This window comes from Eptatretus burgeri, chromosome 4 (genome assembly GCF_056783735.1).
Source record: "Eptatretus burgeri isolate ZD-2024b chromosome 4, Ebu_testis_v1, whole genome shotgun sequence".
In the NCBI taxonomy this organism is placed as follows: domain Eukaryota; kingdom Metazoa; phylum Chordata; class Myxini; order Myxiniformes; family Myxinidae; genus Eptatretus; species Eptatretus burgeri.
Genome location: NC_140964.1, coordinates 129,022,658 through 129,039,879, shown reverse-complemented (window position 1 = coordinate 129,039,879; position 17,222 = coordinate 129,022,658).

Here is a 17,222-nt window from a genome sequence, read left to right as displayed (position 1 = left end):
TAAATTTTTGTGAGGAGGAAATCAGTGAAGGTCCAAAGGTAAGAGACCATTGTCATCTCACTGGTAAATATGGAGGTCCAGCTCATCAGAGTTGTAATCTCAATTTTAAACTTCCATCTTTCGTTCCAGTCTTTCTTCACAACACAGCTTACTATGACACATCTTTTTATATATGAATTAAGTAAAACAACTGGAGACATTTCAGCCATTCCTAACACTAATCAAAATTACATCTCATTCACAAAAACAATTCACACATCTCCCATAACTTGTATCAGATTTCTTGACACATTTTATGAACTTTTTGAGATATATATGTAGTTTTTGGCACTATCTATTTTAGAAATCAGGCCTGTGTTGACCTATTGACCTTTAAATTCATTGGTGGTTGAATTCATTGACCTGAACGGCAAATCCTGTTCAAATTTCAAGTCGATCATGTGCAAATTGAGGATTTTAGAAAGTGATCCTAAGTTGACTATTTGGCATATTTTGACCTTTTGTATATGCTGACCTCAAAAATAATGGGGGATTGTATTCAGTGACCTAATATGAAAGTCTTGTTCAAATTTCAAGTCAATCATATGAAAATAGAAAATTTAAGAAATAATTTTAGAAAATTTGGCCCAAATTGGCCTTTTGGCCTAAATTGATCTCAAAAATAACACATGGTTGAATTCAGTGATCTGATATGCAAATGCTCTTCAAATTTCAAGTTAATCGGATTAAAATGGAGTATTTTAGAAATTCGCCCTATGTTGACCTTTTGGTCTGTTGACCTTTTGGCCTATTGTGAGCTCAAAAGTAAGGGGGGTTGAATTTACTGACGTGACATGCACATCCTGTTCAAATTTCAAGTCAATCAGATGAAATTTGAGCATTTTAAAAAATTTGGCTCATATTGGCCTATTGGCCTATGCAGACCTTTTCTGTCGACCGAATTTTACAAAACTTCAATGCGGGGCGGTCACAGTGTTGGTGACATTAATCTCTGAACATTTCAGAATGATCTGTTGAGCATTTTGGGCTGGAGGTGAGCAGGCAGACAGACAAACAAACAAATGAAAAATCCCTCATAGAGTGACAACTTGGCAAAACAGCACAAAGTATAATGGCACTCGATAAAGCGCATACCTCTGCCAGGTGGAACAGTTCACGTTTTGTATCCCACTGATGGGCTGGATCTGAACCAAAATCCAATCCGCTTGTTTTTGTCACCTACTCAACTCATCCACCTTGTTTTGTCATCACTCATCCACAACTTTTTGAGATAAAGTGATATACGGTATTTCGTTTTTGGCCCGATCTACAAATTTTAGAAATTAGGGCTCTGTTGACCTTTTGACCTTAAAATTAATTGTTAGTTGAATTCAGTGACCTGATCCGAAAATGCGCTTCAAATTTCAAGTCAATCGGATGAAAATTGAGGATTTTAGAAAATTTGGCCAAACTTGGCCGATTGACCTATATACAGGGCCGGATTAAGACCTTTAAAGGCTCTAAGCACTGAGAAGATTATGGTACCCCCATATATTGTTGTAGAGCCGGGTGTCGGCGGCGAGCACGACCGCTAGGTGGAGCAGTAGAGTCGGCTCCATCGAACACCCGGAATCTAGATCGTGCTTCTCGGAGAACTCCAAGAGGCAGGGGTCCCTTACAGGACTGTGGTCGCCAATATTTTGACGGCATGAGGTAGGGTCCACTTGTCTAACTCCAATTTACCAAAGTACTCACGCCGTCCAACTACCGGGAAACCACACCCTCGGCCGACTCTGTCCGATCCGAGTCGCGGGTAACGGCTCGAATCCGGCGTAACCGAGTGGAGTTACCAGAGCCGCCGAACCAAATGCACAATTTGCCGTTTCCCAATTTCCGAACACGCACCATGCTAAGCCAATGAAAGAAGCACAGAAACGATCTGATAATTCAACAATAGGGATATTTATTTACAATAGGCAGGGAGAGGAACACAGAAGAGCAGAGTTATCCGACTATAAGAAATGCAGTCAATGTACAAGCAAAAAGCACTTAACAATTCTACTTGGACAAGACAGGCCTGCACACAGACACACACCCAAAGAAATGGACCCCGTAGGGTCTTTATTGAAGGTGCCCAGCTCGAGGGAAGATGAGCTGGAAACCAGAGCTATCTTGGACCTGTCCACCTCGTGTAGTCTTCAACGTCCTGGACCGGCGGGACTCGAACCCGCAACCAGGATGCCACTCCAAGTACTCGGGACAGAGGATGAAGGGCGGACGCCAACCAGCGCAAGCACGGACGAGGCAGCGAGCGCCAGCAGGCAAGGCCAGGCGATCCGGCAGACCAAAACCAACTCTCTCACCAGTCGGATCGTGCCTAACAATTATTCACTCCTTCTCCAGAGGGGAGGCACCACCTCCTCCGACCCGCTCTCCCTCACTGGAAGGTTTTGGCGCACAAATGCAATCGTCGCCCCCGTGATTGGCCAAAAGGGGCGCCAAGTCTGCTGATTGGACCGGGGGGGGGGGCGTGGCGGGCATCACGGTGGACCGCCCCTCAAACAGGAAAAGGAGTAACATTGTCCTGCGTTGGCTCTCATTGGCCGACCGACGGCAAACTCGCTCGCATCTCTCTGATTGGGGGAGAGAGACGCCAAGTCCTTCTTGAACTCCGCCCACCGTGAGCGTTATGGCGTCAGGATGGAGCGAAGGTGTTGTTATTGTTGTAAGTGATGTAAAAATGTAAAAGAAAACCCTGTCTATCAAAATAACTCCGCAGCGCACGAACATTTAATTCCCATTAGACTGATGTATAGGGACTCTGGCTGTTGTGTGCAGTAAGCTTCCAAATTCGTAACAATATATGTAATCCAAAAGAAAAACAATACTAAACCATAAAATGAAATTGCATTTTTCGAAATGAAACAAAACTTACAGTAAGGTTTATTTACAGTAAACACTGTGGCATCAGTATTACATTGCATAAGAAAATGTGTAAAACATTAATATTCTTGTATATGTATTTTTTTTTCCATTTATTGTGGGGCCCCCTTTTTGTGGGCCCTGGTTCAGCTGCAACATTTGCACCATGGTCCATTGTAAATCTGGCACTGGAAAAAAAACAAACTGTGGGGCCCCTCTCCCCTCGAGGCCCTAAGCACGTGGTTATTTTGCTTAATGGTTAATCCAGGGCTGCCTATATTGACCTTTTTGGTCGAAATAATTTTACGAAACCTCAATGCAGGACCGTCTCATGGTCGGTTGCATTAATCTCTGAAAATTTAAGAACGATCGGTTGAGCGGTTTGGGCTGAAGGTGAGCGGGCGGACACACGCACACACACACACACACACACTTCATGCGTTTTCTCACGCAAAGAAAGATGTCGGGGTGGTTTCACATGATCATTTGTTACGACGATCCCTACCTCATTTACATACGTTTTGGAGGAATTTCATAATTAAATGACCTCACGTTTATGTACGTACACAGGGTTAATTCTTTAAAATATTTTTTGCATCGAACGCGCCCTAATACACCCCCCCCCCCCCAAATAAAGCGGTGTTTACTGGTGTAAAGTCTGGCTAAAACCGAAATTACGCACAAAACCTTAATTACTCTATCTATAATTCCATCAATCTCTGTGTGTGTGTCTGTCTGTCTGTGACCGCTGTTTCTCAACAACCGCTGGTCTGGTGTCATTGAAACTTGCCAGGTATATTGCTGGGGCTCTGAGTATATGCTTTTTCAAAGTTTGATATTAATCGGACAAGTGGTTCCAAAGTTATGGCCATTTACTTACCAAACCAATGACGGGACACGGTGCTATGACATCACGATTGACGTCACAATTTATTTATTTATTGCACGTACGGGCACGCACTAGTTATGATAAATTATAGAACAAATTCGAGTATCTGGGTGTGTTTAGTCAAATTTTTTTCATAGGGTTATTCTATTTTTGTATTCAGGAAATATCACATCAGTCGGGGACATGAATTGCAAACCAATTCTCTCTCTTGTTCTCTTTTGTTGTTTTCAGTGCCAGGAGAGCTACTCGATCGTGATTTCATTCACTTTTTACAAATCCTGCAGCGCCATTGTGTTTGTTGTTCTGTCCTCCTTGTCTGAGTGGGCACGGGGTTACCGTGCAGGGGCCATTCCTGGCGAGGATGGTTTTTGGCCCAGGTTGTGTGATGAGTGATATTAAAGTTGATTTCAACCTCATCAAGATTGGTGTTTTGGCCGTGGTGCTCCGCTAGGGAATCCGCTTAACCTCCTCAGAGTGGTGGCAGCGTCGGGATACGATTCCACGCACTCTTCATCCTGGAGACGGCGATCGGCAGAACGTCACCGTTACGAGGGCCATCTTTGAACCCCAATCGCACCTCACAAGAAGGTGAGCGGCCAACCAGCTCGTTCTGCAGCTGTGTCATAAACACCGTCTGTGTAACGTACCCGTCACCAAAATGGCTACCACACACCGTGCACCAAAGCAGTGCTCACTCAGCAAGAGTGAAAGGGTAAACTCATTTGAATGTTGGAGACACAATTTCCTTTATATTTTTACGAATTTGGAAGCTTACTGCACCCAACATTCAGGTTCTTATAAAACAGTTATATCGGTAAATGTGTGTTTTTATAGTTAGGGCCCCCTACCTGTGTCTAACGGGAATTACATGTGTGCACTGCGGAGTTTCGTTTACAACAACACGACTTCACTTCACTTCACACACAGACGCCATTGCCCACGTGCGTGCGGCCACCTACGTGGGCGGAGATTTGCATCGCCTCAGACCGGGACCCCACCCAGGAAAGCAGGGGCGTGCCCCTTGTCCAATCACGCCACAGAGAGCGACTTTCCCACGGCACGTCGGCACCCCGGCCAATGGGGTTGACATTGCCACAGAGAGCGACTTTCCCACGACGCCCCGTCCAATGAGGGTGGAGATCGCCTCAGACGGCGATTCTCTCACCCCGGAGGAAAAAGGAATATAAAGGGACGCCAGGCTGGGAGCGTAGTGGTGTCGTGGTCGTGGTGTGGTGAAAGTCATCGTCATCATGGAGGTCGTCGTGGTGGTCGTCGTCGTCTCTGATCTTCTCCTTGGTCTGGGTCGATTGCTGCGTGGCTGGTTGGAGAGCGTGGTACCTGGTGCTTGGAGCGGCATCATGTTGCGGGTTTGAGTCCCGCCGAGCCGGATCATCGAAGACCACACGAGGTGGACAGGTCCAAACACAGGCTCTGGTCTCTAGCTCACCTGTCCTCGAGTTGGAAACCTTCAATAAAGACCCGGCGGGGTCCATTTCTGTGTGTGGGCCCATCTTCAAGTAGAATTGTGTAAGTGCTTTCTTTTGCTCATTGTGCATTGCATTTCTTATAGTTGTGAAAGCTCTGCTCTTTGTGTGTGCCCTTCCCCCTATTGTAAATAAATACCCCGATTGTTGAATGTACCAGCTTGTTTCTGTGTTTCTATCATTGGTTTTCCGCGCTGCGAAAAGGAATTAGGAAGGCCGTTGCCGTAATTGTGCATTTGGACCGACGGATCTCGGTAACCATTCGCTCGGGTTACGAACGGTTCGAGCACAGTAACGGCTCATTCTGCTCGAGGCCTGCCGAGGGTGTGGTTCCCCGGTAGTTGGACTGCGTGGGTATTTAGGTATATTGAAATTTGCAATTCACCCTATACCACGCGGTCGACCGATTGGCGACCTTCGGTCCAATAAGTGACCCGTCGGCTCCGGAGTTATCCAGGGTGACGACCTATAAATTCCGGGTGTTCGGTGGAGCCGACTCCACTGCTCCACCCAGCGGTTGTGCTTGCCACCGAGACCCGGCACCACAACAATATTTTATCGCTCGATTCCAACTTTGCTCCCTTCCTCACCGAGGGCGTCACCTGGGAGAAGAAGAGCAGAGCGTTCCCTCTTCGTGGACTTTTGGATGATGGTGAGAGCATCCCCATTGAGCGGCGTCACACTGCCCAACAGAAAGTCACCGTACAGGAACTTATGCTGGGTCAGATTGCAAACTACTGCCCTGTGATATCCCATAACACCATAGTCCGAAACTCCACTTCCGTAGCCAATATATAGCAGTCGATTTGACAACATTTTGGATTCCAGTCGACGGGTGCACACTTCATTGACTTTGCAGCGATACGCAATAACCCCGAGGAGCGCCATGAAGACTTGTACCAACACCTGATGGCGTTTGTGGAAGATACCTTGCTTCAACGAGATGGCGGAATCTCCCACCACAACCAGGTGATCACTGAAGATGAGAAGTTATCCCCCTCGTTGGAGAACTTTGTTGTGCTCACATGGCTTCATCTTGTTCACAATGGACTCCCCGGACTCGTCAAATAATGGAACCAAGCTCAGGTCCCCCTATTGATTCACTATGAGATGAGCTCCACACTGCTGAATATGCAAAGTCATTGCATACTGTAACGTCTCGATTACAAGCCTCCCGCCCGGCATCATTCCCATCGTCAAAACCCCGTCAAGTCGTTTCGGGGACTCGCTCCAACAACCTTACGAAGCCCTGTCCCCTCTGCAAACAAGTGCGTCGTACTGATTACAGTCATTTCCTCAGTGAATGTCCTTTCCTCCCTGAACGAGATCGTCACTACATTACAAGAGCACGCCAAGTGGCTGACATAACTGAAGAGTCAGACGACAAGACTGGAGGCATAACATGTGCCCATGGGGACAAGGTAGTAAGTAACACAGATTTTATAGAACCAGCCACTACCCTACGTGTCCAGATTCGCCAGTCTCCATATCTCGACACCTTCCATGGTCACCACACAACCCGAGCCACCATTGACAGCGGTGCCACGGGAAATCTGATTCATGAGACAACTGTAAGAATTTAGGAGCCAAGATTCAGAAGAGTACGCAGTCCGCTCGTCAGGCTGATGGATCGTCCCCTCTTGAAATTGCTGGTGAGACCAGACTGACACTGACACGTGACGGAAGAGAATTTCAGTTCGAGGGCCTGGTCATCAAAAATCTTGACGTGGAGGTACTGGCGGGAACGTCTTTCATGGAGTCTAATGACATCTCAATCCACCCTGCGAAGCACCAAGTTATCGTGGGTGATGGCACCACGTACGTGTATGGGTCTCAGGGAAGGAGCTTTGATTGCCATGTAGTACGCCGAGCTCATGTACTACGTTCCCCACCCCACACAACTACTCTGTGGCCTGGAGAGTTTATCGAAATGGTCCTCCCAAATGACATGTCGAGTAGTGACTCAGTGTCTGCACTCGAACCTCGCACAGATGCCCCAAGTGCAAGGTCACTGTGACCAAGTGAGTTCTGGCCCCCTCCCAGTATCATCCGTAGCATCAGCAGGAAGGCTCGGATCCCCAATTTAACCAACGAACCACGAGTTCTCAAACATCAGGAGCAGTTTCGCCAAATCCGCCATGTGTACATACCCGAGTACACCAAAGAACACCCATGTGGTTATACCGAGACCAGCTCCCCCAAAGCAAAACGCACACTCACATCACCCTCAAGACACGCTACGACTGTGACCCTCGACCCTGACAACATGTTCGCTCCCGACGAACGATCAAAGTTTTGTGCCCTGCTTGAAGAGTATGATGAAGTGTTTGACCCAGTGTTCCAAGGCTACGATGGTGCTGCAGGCCCCTTTGAGGCTGTTGTTAACATAGGCCCTGTTCAGCCTCCACAACGCAAAGGCCGTCTACCACAATATGCTCATGATAAGCTGTGTGAATTACAACACAAATTTGATGACCGGGAAAAACTTGGAGTCTTTGCTCGCCCTGAGAACATGGGGATTACTGTGGAATATCTGAATCCCTCATTCTTGATTAAGAAGCCCAGTGGCGGTTTTCGCTTAGTCATGGCCTTTGCTGATGTGGGCCGGTGCAGTAAGCCCCAACCCTCTCTTATGCCAAACGTAGATTCCATCCTGCGCAAAATTTCTCAGTGGAAGTATCTAATTAATACTGGCCTTACGAGTGCCTTTTACCAAATTCCATTATCCTGTCAGTCCATAAAGTACTGTGGTGTAGCTACACCCTTCCATTGAATACCTGTGTATACCAGATCTGCTATGGGAATGCTTTGATCAGAGACGGCACTCGAAGAACTCATGTGCTGCGTCCTTGGTGATCTCTTAGAGAAGGCGACCGTCGCTAAACTCGCCGACGACCTCTATTGCGGTGGGGACACACTGGACGCGCTCCTCCAAAACTGGAGAATGGTTTTACATGATTTGTGTAAATGCCGACTCTGCCTCTCTGCTACGAAAACAGTTATATGTCCTAAGAGCACCACCATCTGAGGATGGATCTGGTCTCGTGGTACTATCCAGGCCAGCCCACATCGTGTGGCTACGCTTTCCACTTGTTCGGCTCCTGAGAAGGTCAGGGGAATGAGATCCTTTATCGGGGCATATAAGGTTCTCGCTCGTGTTATCCCCAACTGCTCCACTCTCTTATTCCCCTTGGATGATGCTGTGGCCGGATGCCAATCACCTGACAGAGTTATGTGGAATGATGAGTTACTTGCTGCCTTCCAAAGAGCCCAAGGCACTCTTACTTCAACCCATACAGTTACTCTTCCTCGTCCTCGTGATCAGCTATGGATTGTGAGAGATGGTTGCGTAAAAAAAGGTCTTGGATCGACTCTGTACATCACGCGCAATGGTAGACCTCACCTTGTGGGTTTCTTTCATGCAAAGTTACGCGAGCGCCAACCTACCCGGTTGCCATGTGAGGTGGAAGCCCTTGACATCATTGCATCGGTAAAACACTTCAGTCCTTTCATTATCCAGTCGAAACATCATGCATCCATCCTCACCGATAGCAAGCCATGCGTACAAGCTTATGAGAAGCTCTATCGTGGTGAGTTTTCAGCAAGCCCTCGTATATCCACATTCTTGTCAACCTTCAGCTGTTATTAGGCGACCGTACGGCACCTCGCATGATCCGCCAACGCCCCATCTGATTTTGCCAGCTGCAATGCAACAGACTGTACCGACACCTCTGTCAAATTTTTGCCTTCATAAGACGCGAGGAGGAGGCCGTAGTCCTGCATGTGTCAGCCCAAGACATCATTTCCAGCTGTACCAAACTGCCCTTTACCAACAGAACTGCTTGGAAGGCAGTCCAGGCAGAGTACGTAAACCTAAGGCGGACTCGTGCCCACTTGGTTCAGGGCACCCGCCCATCAAAGAAAGCAAACAACATCAAGGACATCAAGCGATACCTCCAGGTCGCTTCAGTTTCCAATGATGGTATAGTTGTAGTCCGTCGTCATAAGACCTTGTCCTCGACATGTGAGTGCATCATTGTCCCACGTCAGGTGGTCAATGGCTTACTTACAGCGTTACACATTCAACTGGATCATCCGAGTCACCATCAACTCAGATCCCTGATTCACCACTATTTTTACGCTCTTGACTTGTACAGAGCAATCGACCAAGTAACCTCGAGGTGCCACCAGTGTGCTGCATTGCGCAGCGCACCCCACACCATTATCAAGCAGTCCACTGAAGACCCCCTCCTGGTGCTGTTGGTGTATCTTTCGCAGCAGATATCATCAAACGCAATCACCAGCTAATTCTTATATTGCGAGAATGTACCACTTCCTACACTACATCGTGTATTGTGGAGAACGAACAACACATCACTCTCTGCGATAACTTGATCCACTTATGCATAGAGCTCCGGCCATTGGATGGACCTCCTGCTGTCATCTGCACCGATCCGGCCCTCGGCTTCACACGTCTGGTCCACGATGAGCTTCTTCAGCACCATCGGATGTGCATTGAAATTTGTCGTATTAAAAATCCCATCGCTGAGAAGGCAATTCGTGAATGTGAAGACGAACTCCTATGACAGGAGCCTATGGGAGGACCAGAAACCCCACTAACCCTCGCACTGGCCATCGCCAGTATGAATTCACGAATTCGTGCATGGGGCCTCTCAGCCCAAGAGATGCAGTGCCAGCGGGATCAGTTCACCAATCTGCAAATCCCTTTCTTGGACCTACAAATAATACAAGCTCAACACCACCTTCACTCCAGAAACCACCCCCATAGTGAGAAGTCTAAGGCACCCATGGGATCTTTCGAGGCCAATGTGTCAGTGGAAGTCAGCGATTTGGTCTATTTGTACTCCGACCGCAACAAGTCATGTGCAAGAAACTGCTACCTCGTCTCTGCCACAGATGGACCCTGGTGCAACATATGTAAGTTTGTGGGGTCCCAATTGAGGAGTGCAGCTTATCGGGTCAAAAAGTCTGAATGATACAAAGTCCCGGACTACCGGAAGGATATGCTTCCACTCCTTCACAATCGGGTGCATGTTGGTTCATTGCATACCAAGGACGTTTTCCTTCAACCAGCAACAAAACCACCAGATCCCCCATTCATCCCCTACGAGTTGTCTTCACCCACCAACAGTGCTGGATCCTTGCCAATCCCGATCAGCCAAGTCCTAGATCCTGGTTCTGGTACATCGCAGAAACTTAACACCCATGGATCTGATTGCTCCCAATATATTGAGACCATCCAACGGTGTCCCCAACTGGCTGCACACCAAGACGCTCCAAACGTCTGTGCTACCAGCCCAAACACTTCAAGGATTATATTTTGGATGATTAGAACCATATTGTTGTTACAATGCTCGCATAAATACTGTCATGGGGCAGAATAATCCCCGAGACCGGAGGGCAGTCGACCCGGCGATGGTCTCAGCATACCTGACTATGAGTGCATGATTTCTGTGACCTCCCACATGTTAAGTGACCATTTAAGTATTTTTGTTTAAACTTACGTACTCTTCCCCAGTATTTGTTGCCAGTTACTGTCACCTACTTTCTTTATACTGTACATAACACCAAGAATGATAGTAGATGGATAAGCATGAAAACGATAGAAAAAGATGGGAAAAAAAACTGGTTACGCCATAATATTCTTGTGGGCCAGGGGTCGGTGGCGAGAACGACCGTTAGGTGGGGAAGTTTACGCCGTCTCCCACCAGACTCCCCGGAATTTATAGGCTGTCGCTCCGGATAACTCCGAAGCCGGCGGGTCGATTAATCGACCGTGAAATGCCAATATCTCGACCGTGTGGCGTAGGGTTAATTGTCCAGATCCAATATACCTAAGTTAGCACGCAGTCTTGGCTACCGGGGATTCACACCCTCGGAATGTCTGGCCGAACCGGATCACTCTACCAGCTACGGTAGAATATCAACTTCCACCGACCAACTCCGGCTCGGATGCAGTCGAGCGGGCCTGCCCAGGATGTTCCGGCTACGATTAACGGATTATCGGGGATGAAACCCCGTCTGAACTCAGACCCGGACCATGCTGGACTAAATAAAGAAGGACGAAAACGAACTTGGAACATTTCTAATAAATTTATTTACGGTAAATAAAAGACAAGATAGGCGAGACTTAAAGCGAATATGCAGTGCAGTATTTACAATGATCCCAAAACACTTATTCAGTTCTACTTACAGACGGGCCCACACGCAGACACACACACACAAAAAGAAAAGAAAACCCCAGAATCCTTTATTGGACCCTCCAGCTGATGAGAGAGACGAGCTGGGGGTCAGAGTTCGGTTGGGTACCTGGCCGTCGGAGAAAGGGGGTACTCCATGCTGTGGCACCTGCCAATGATCGTAGGCCTGGTCCTAGTCGCACGTGGGGGACTCGTTCGTGGCGGAGCTCCGGTGGTGAATGGTCGGGGTCCACAGAACTCCTCGCGCCAACGCCAACGACACTGACAACGACACACGACCTTCCGTCCACACCACTCCCGTTTTTAAACCACTCTTCTGGCACTGCTTGGGGGGCTATATCTCCTCCCACATGGGGCGGGGCTTTGGCGAGAATCATCTCGCTGTCCGTCCCTCATTGGCCTACGGCCACACCCTTCCGAGGCGGAGCCGTGGCCCCTGCTCGGTAGCCCCAAATATTCCTCGTGGCCACGTGGCCTCGCTCGCGCAGAGAGTAACAGGATCTGCCCTGAGAAAAATCGTCGTACCAGAGGAGTTCGTCTGTGGGGATGGAGCGTGATTGGCTGGTTGGGTCGCGCAGTTGGGATGGTAGATGTATGGGATGTAGATGGCTGATGTAATAACCTAACAAAAGACGTCACAACGCATGTTTTCGAGTCTCCCACGAGACAAAAAGGAAAGGGACCTATCTCTCACGTACTTACCGACATAACTAACTTTGGGACCTGAATGTTGAGTGCGCATGGTTTCCAGATTCGTAAGAATATGTTTTGTCTGTCATCCGAAAGCGATGAAAGTGTGTATCCCCTGGTCGGGCGTACTGGATACACTATGCCATCTGAGGCAGATGTACCCTCGAGTCTGCAAATCGGTCTTAAAATTCATAAAGGAAACGAGGCGAACAGCATAAAGTCCCCAGCATGTTTTATTTTATTTTTGCATTTGATTGTAGCCAATGAGTTTGGGTGTGTGGTGTTTATCTTGCCCCACGGCTCTGATAACGCCAGTAAACACAGGAAGAAGAAGAAAACCTTCCGGGTGATCTTTCAAATACTGAACTCTACAGCAACTACAATTGCAACGCGGTTGGGCCGAACTGATCTGAAGAGGTATTTTTTGGATATTTATTTAATCCTGAGAAATATGTGTAAAACGTTGATTTAAATATAAAATAATTTATTTTCCTTGACGATCGGGAATGAATACAAGTTAAAGGAGTTTTTTTAAGCCGAGAAACGAACAAAGAACCGGAGAAAACTAAATAAGTGAAGAAGATGTAGAGAATTGCAAAGACTGTGAGGTTGAGAGTTACATCGTATTGTTCATCATTTCATTGTTGGTTCACGAGTCAGTAAGTGACCACTATATTCGTTATGGGTGTGTATCTGTCCGTCTGTCCCGAGCATAGCTCCGTGGGTTTTGATCCGATCCTGATAAAATTTTGGTGGGAGGTTTAGATTGTTACGGCTGTGGAAATTCGCATTACACCATAAAGGGCCCTCAGGTGAGATATCTCCATCGGTACATGTGTAGTTAGCCCAAACCCGTTGTATAGAGGGAATTTATGTGATCCATCCGGGCTGCGACGCTTTGAGTTAGCCATTTTTCTGTTCTATCTTTTATTTCAAACAAACAGCATCTCAACAACCACGTCATCCGCCACCATCTGCGCTACCACATCTTCGCCACTACGTCCGCTTCCGAACGGCAAACAAAGGCGCCAAGGAGGGAACTGCGAGGATGCGCAGGTTTCCCCGCCTGTTTCTCCCGCTTGATTCTCCCGCCTGATCTTCCCCGCGCTTTGGAGTGGAGGAGGGGCGATGCAGGTCAAAGGTCAGAGGTCATGTAAGGGAGGGGTCTCATTTTGGGGGAATAATTCTCTGGCCCAGAGCCAAAAACTGACTCCCCCGGCCCCCACACGGGGCGGGGTGGAGGGAGAGCGTGAGGAAACGCCCTTTTCGGGAACCCTCTCGAAGGAAGGTGGAGCCGAGAACGGGGCGGAGTGAAGGGCGGAGCCCCGTGCTATAAAATACGGACACGGGCGGGGCTCTCTTGCGCCTCTTCCTCTTCCGCCTCTTCCTTTTCGTCTTGGCTGGTGGTCTGGTTGGTCTTCGGTTGGTTTTTGTCGAGAGTTGGTCTTCGGGAAGAGGTCCTGCCCCCACGGCTTGGCGAGCGGCCCTGTCACGAAGGCACGGACGGGAGACGCGACAGCTCCCGTTGTGAAGTGGACCTGCGCGTCCGGACGGGGAGTGCCGGAGAGGGTTCGCCGGGCGCGAGAGAGGTCGGGGCCAGGTGCGACCACGCTGACGGTCGTGGGAGAGGGACTCACCAGCCACAAAACGGAAGTCGCAACTTTCACTTTTCTTTTCTTTGGGTTTGTGTAAATAACTGTGGGAGATGCCTGTCTGACAAGTAGAACTGTTTAAGTGTTGCCGTGTGTACGCGTATTCGGTTGCAGCTCTGCATTGTTTCTTTTGTTTTAACTGTTACATGTGCATTTTTATTGTAACTGTAATATATGTGCTTATTTTGTGTCTGTGTCTGTGTGAATAAAGAGCTTGTGTGAATTTGTTCCCCGTTTCGCTGCGTCCTTCCCTTTGTTTGACTCTCCATCCTGCATCACGTAAGGGGTTCTCAGTGGGTGCAACATCCCGGTAATTAATCGGAACCATCAAGGCCGACGATAGCACCGCTCAGTTATCACTGTAGCACGGAACAGACCGCTTAAGCGGTTCGTGTCCGGAGTCGGCCTGTGGTGTGGTACGATCGCCCGGTCGACCATTCGCGCAGGTACTTAGGTAGATCAAATTTGGCGAGCAACCCTATCCTGCGCGGGTGGGCAATTGGCACGATCGTGGTGAGGTTAAACCCCCACCCATGACTAGCTCCCGGCGTTATTCCGAGAGGGTCACGACTGAATTGTCCTTCCGGTGGACGACCTGCCACGATTCGAGTTACGTGGCCGTTCGCACGCCGGCGGGCGCGAATTCGCAACAATATCATGATCTAGTTGTGTTTTCCTGAGAATGGGCATGGTGCGCCCATTATGGGCGGAGCCACGCCCCAAAAACATGTGTTTTTAGGGGGTAGCCGGTTTCACGTTACATCTTCTCCGAGGGGGTTTGTCGAATCTGGCAGGGGTTTCGGTATTTGGTTAGCCCAATGGCACCTGCATAGCCCCACGGAGCTCGATTTTTCATTTTCGTCACAAGGTCAAGGTCACAAGGTCAAGGTCACAAGGTCACAAACTTAGAAAATGTCAAAAAATCAATAAATTGGGCATCGAGCTCCTTGGGTTTTCAACTGTTTTGAATGAAAGTTGGTATGTAAGTAGTGCTCTTCGAGTACAACTTTCATCATTTACGTTTTATCCAATTCCCGCCAGTTTGCCCGTGGCGTCCCCTCGAAGGTCAAAAAATAAAACAGGCGATCCGTGTACATTGCTCGTGAACCATCACCGTCTCTGGACTTGTTGAATTTATTTTGGTTCTTTGTCTCACGTTTACACGTTATTTGTATAACGAATTGTTCGTAGATATGAATTTATGTTTTTCCTGATTACATAGTCTATTTGAGGATTATGTTGATATCCGTTAAGCTTTCTGACGTAATTAAGTTGCTCATTGCGAACGTGAAAACTATTTCTTTTACTTGTGCTCACTCTGTGTGTGGAAAATATTCCAACTTATGAAAAGTTTATACACCGCCTAATGGCACAGTTGATAGCTAGTGACAATGGGGCTCTCGAGAAAGTGCTGGAGAAAATAACTGACAAATAATAACTGTACAGAAATAAAAAAATTTTTGATTTTACTCGTGCAATTGTGTCAACAATATACATATCTAGTTGAACAAACCTGAAGTACCTTCATTTACACTGAAGTTGTTCGTTTTAATTTGGCTTCACAACACTGTGTCGTCATAAGGAATCAAAGAAGCAGACGATCACCCCTATCGTGAACCTTGTCAGTTTCTGGTATCGGCTCTCCTCCAACATATTAATCACACTCATTTTAATCTCCTGTTTCTTATCCTCGTTGTCTTTCTTGGTTTCACATATGATAAGGGTTTCTCTCAAAAAAGGCAATTTCAATATGCATTTGAGGATCCATACAGGAGAGCATCCTTACAAATGCTCCATATGAGTCATTCCATCTGAAATCACCAAATTTAAGAAAATGTTCCCAGTTGACACCCTCAGATTTACTTTAAACTTTCATAAAATAGTTCCCAGGTATCAAAATGAAGCTGCGTAAAATTTTTAGATCCATAGATGTGGTCAACTCTGAGATATTGAGGGTTGAAAATATGGTTGTGGCCCTCTTTTTTATGGTCGTTGCAAGCATCACAAAATGAACGGCTACTTTTAAACTCCCACAACTTTTTAAATATTTATGCCTAGCCTTGAAATTTTCAGAGATTATTCTTCTATAACTGCTCTGTAAGAAACAAACATAAAACTGAGTATACTTCTTAAATTTTAAGACCTAATCAGTTGAAAACCAGAAAAGAAATGTTGGTTTTGTATGAAGACCCAACTTTGAGACCCCATATATATTTTATTGACCCATCCCAGAAGCTTGAATTTTTTTCATGTAATAACTGTATGGTAGTAGTATTCAAATACATGTTTACTTTTCTTAATCAGTCATATATAATACAGTCATGATCCCTCAAAAATTGGAAATTTTCATTTTTCCCCGAAATTCAGGTGAGGATTGCAAATATATGACAAGGTATACCACTTCAAATTGTTCACCATTGGAAAGAGCATATTGAAGTTAACTAAAGTCGAACATTTCAATGTGGTACAATGATTATACAATGTGACTTGGCTTGTACGTTTGTATGACATGTTATGACCTCACCTCTTAGGAGGAAGGGGGAGGAGCTGTATATTGGCGCTGATGGTACACGTTGATCTTGTCGGGAGATTAATACGTTCCTGTGCACGGGTCCTGCTGTCTCGGCAGTCAGATGTGATCGAGTGGAGTTATCATCCGAATGCTGGCGTTGATATCAAACACCTTTCACATAAATTGCACAGGTATGTTGTTTCAAATGTCCTCTAAACACACCAGGGGGTTCACTGGTGCAACTAAGTCAAGCACTGTTGAATAAATGCAAAACCTTGACTTAAGATTATTTTAAAAGGTACAACAATTAATCCCATAGGCACTGGATACCAATTGAATAATTAATTAACTAACACAGAACAGGCCACAGGACAAGTTTGACAGAAGGACCAACAACTGCACAGCACAACCAGATAATCCTATCTAATCCCAAGGGGGTGGAGTGGGGGGGGAGAGGTGGAGAGGAGAGGGGTGTAGTGGGGGGCAGCGGGGGATGTGAGCCAAGCAAAATAAATCCTTGAAAAGATATTTAAAGAAAAGGAGGAAAGGCATTCAGGCCTGTCTGAGGTGACGTGTTGGTGGTTTCATCCAATCAGCATGCCACAAATGACATCAGACCTCTCAACCACACCACTCACCAACATGTGTGCCGAACACTTCTCTCTCTCATCTTTTCCGTGTCAATGGTAACGTGGCTTCCAACGATGCAGTCCTTACTCTGCGTTGAGCGTGGTCCTCTCCATCGTGTCTCACATGCCCAAGCCTATGGTCTCACATGTCCATGCCTCTGGTCTCACATGTCCATGCCTCTGGTCTCACACATCTATGCCTCTTGTCTAAATACTGTTTTCCTCCAATGTCTTTTACTGCCGT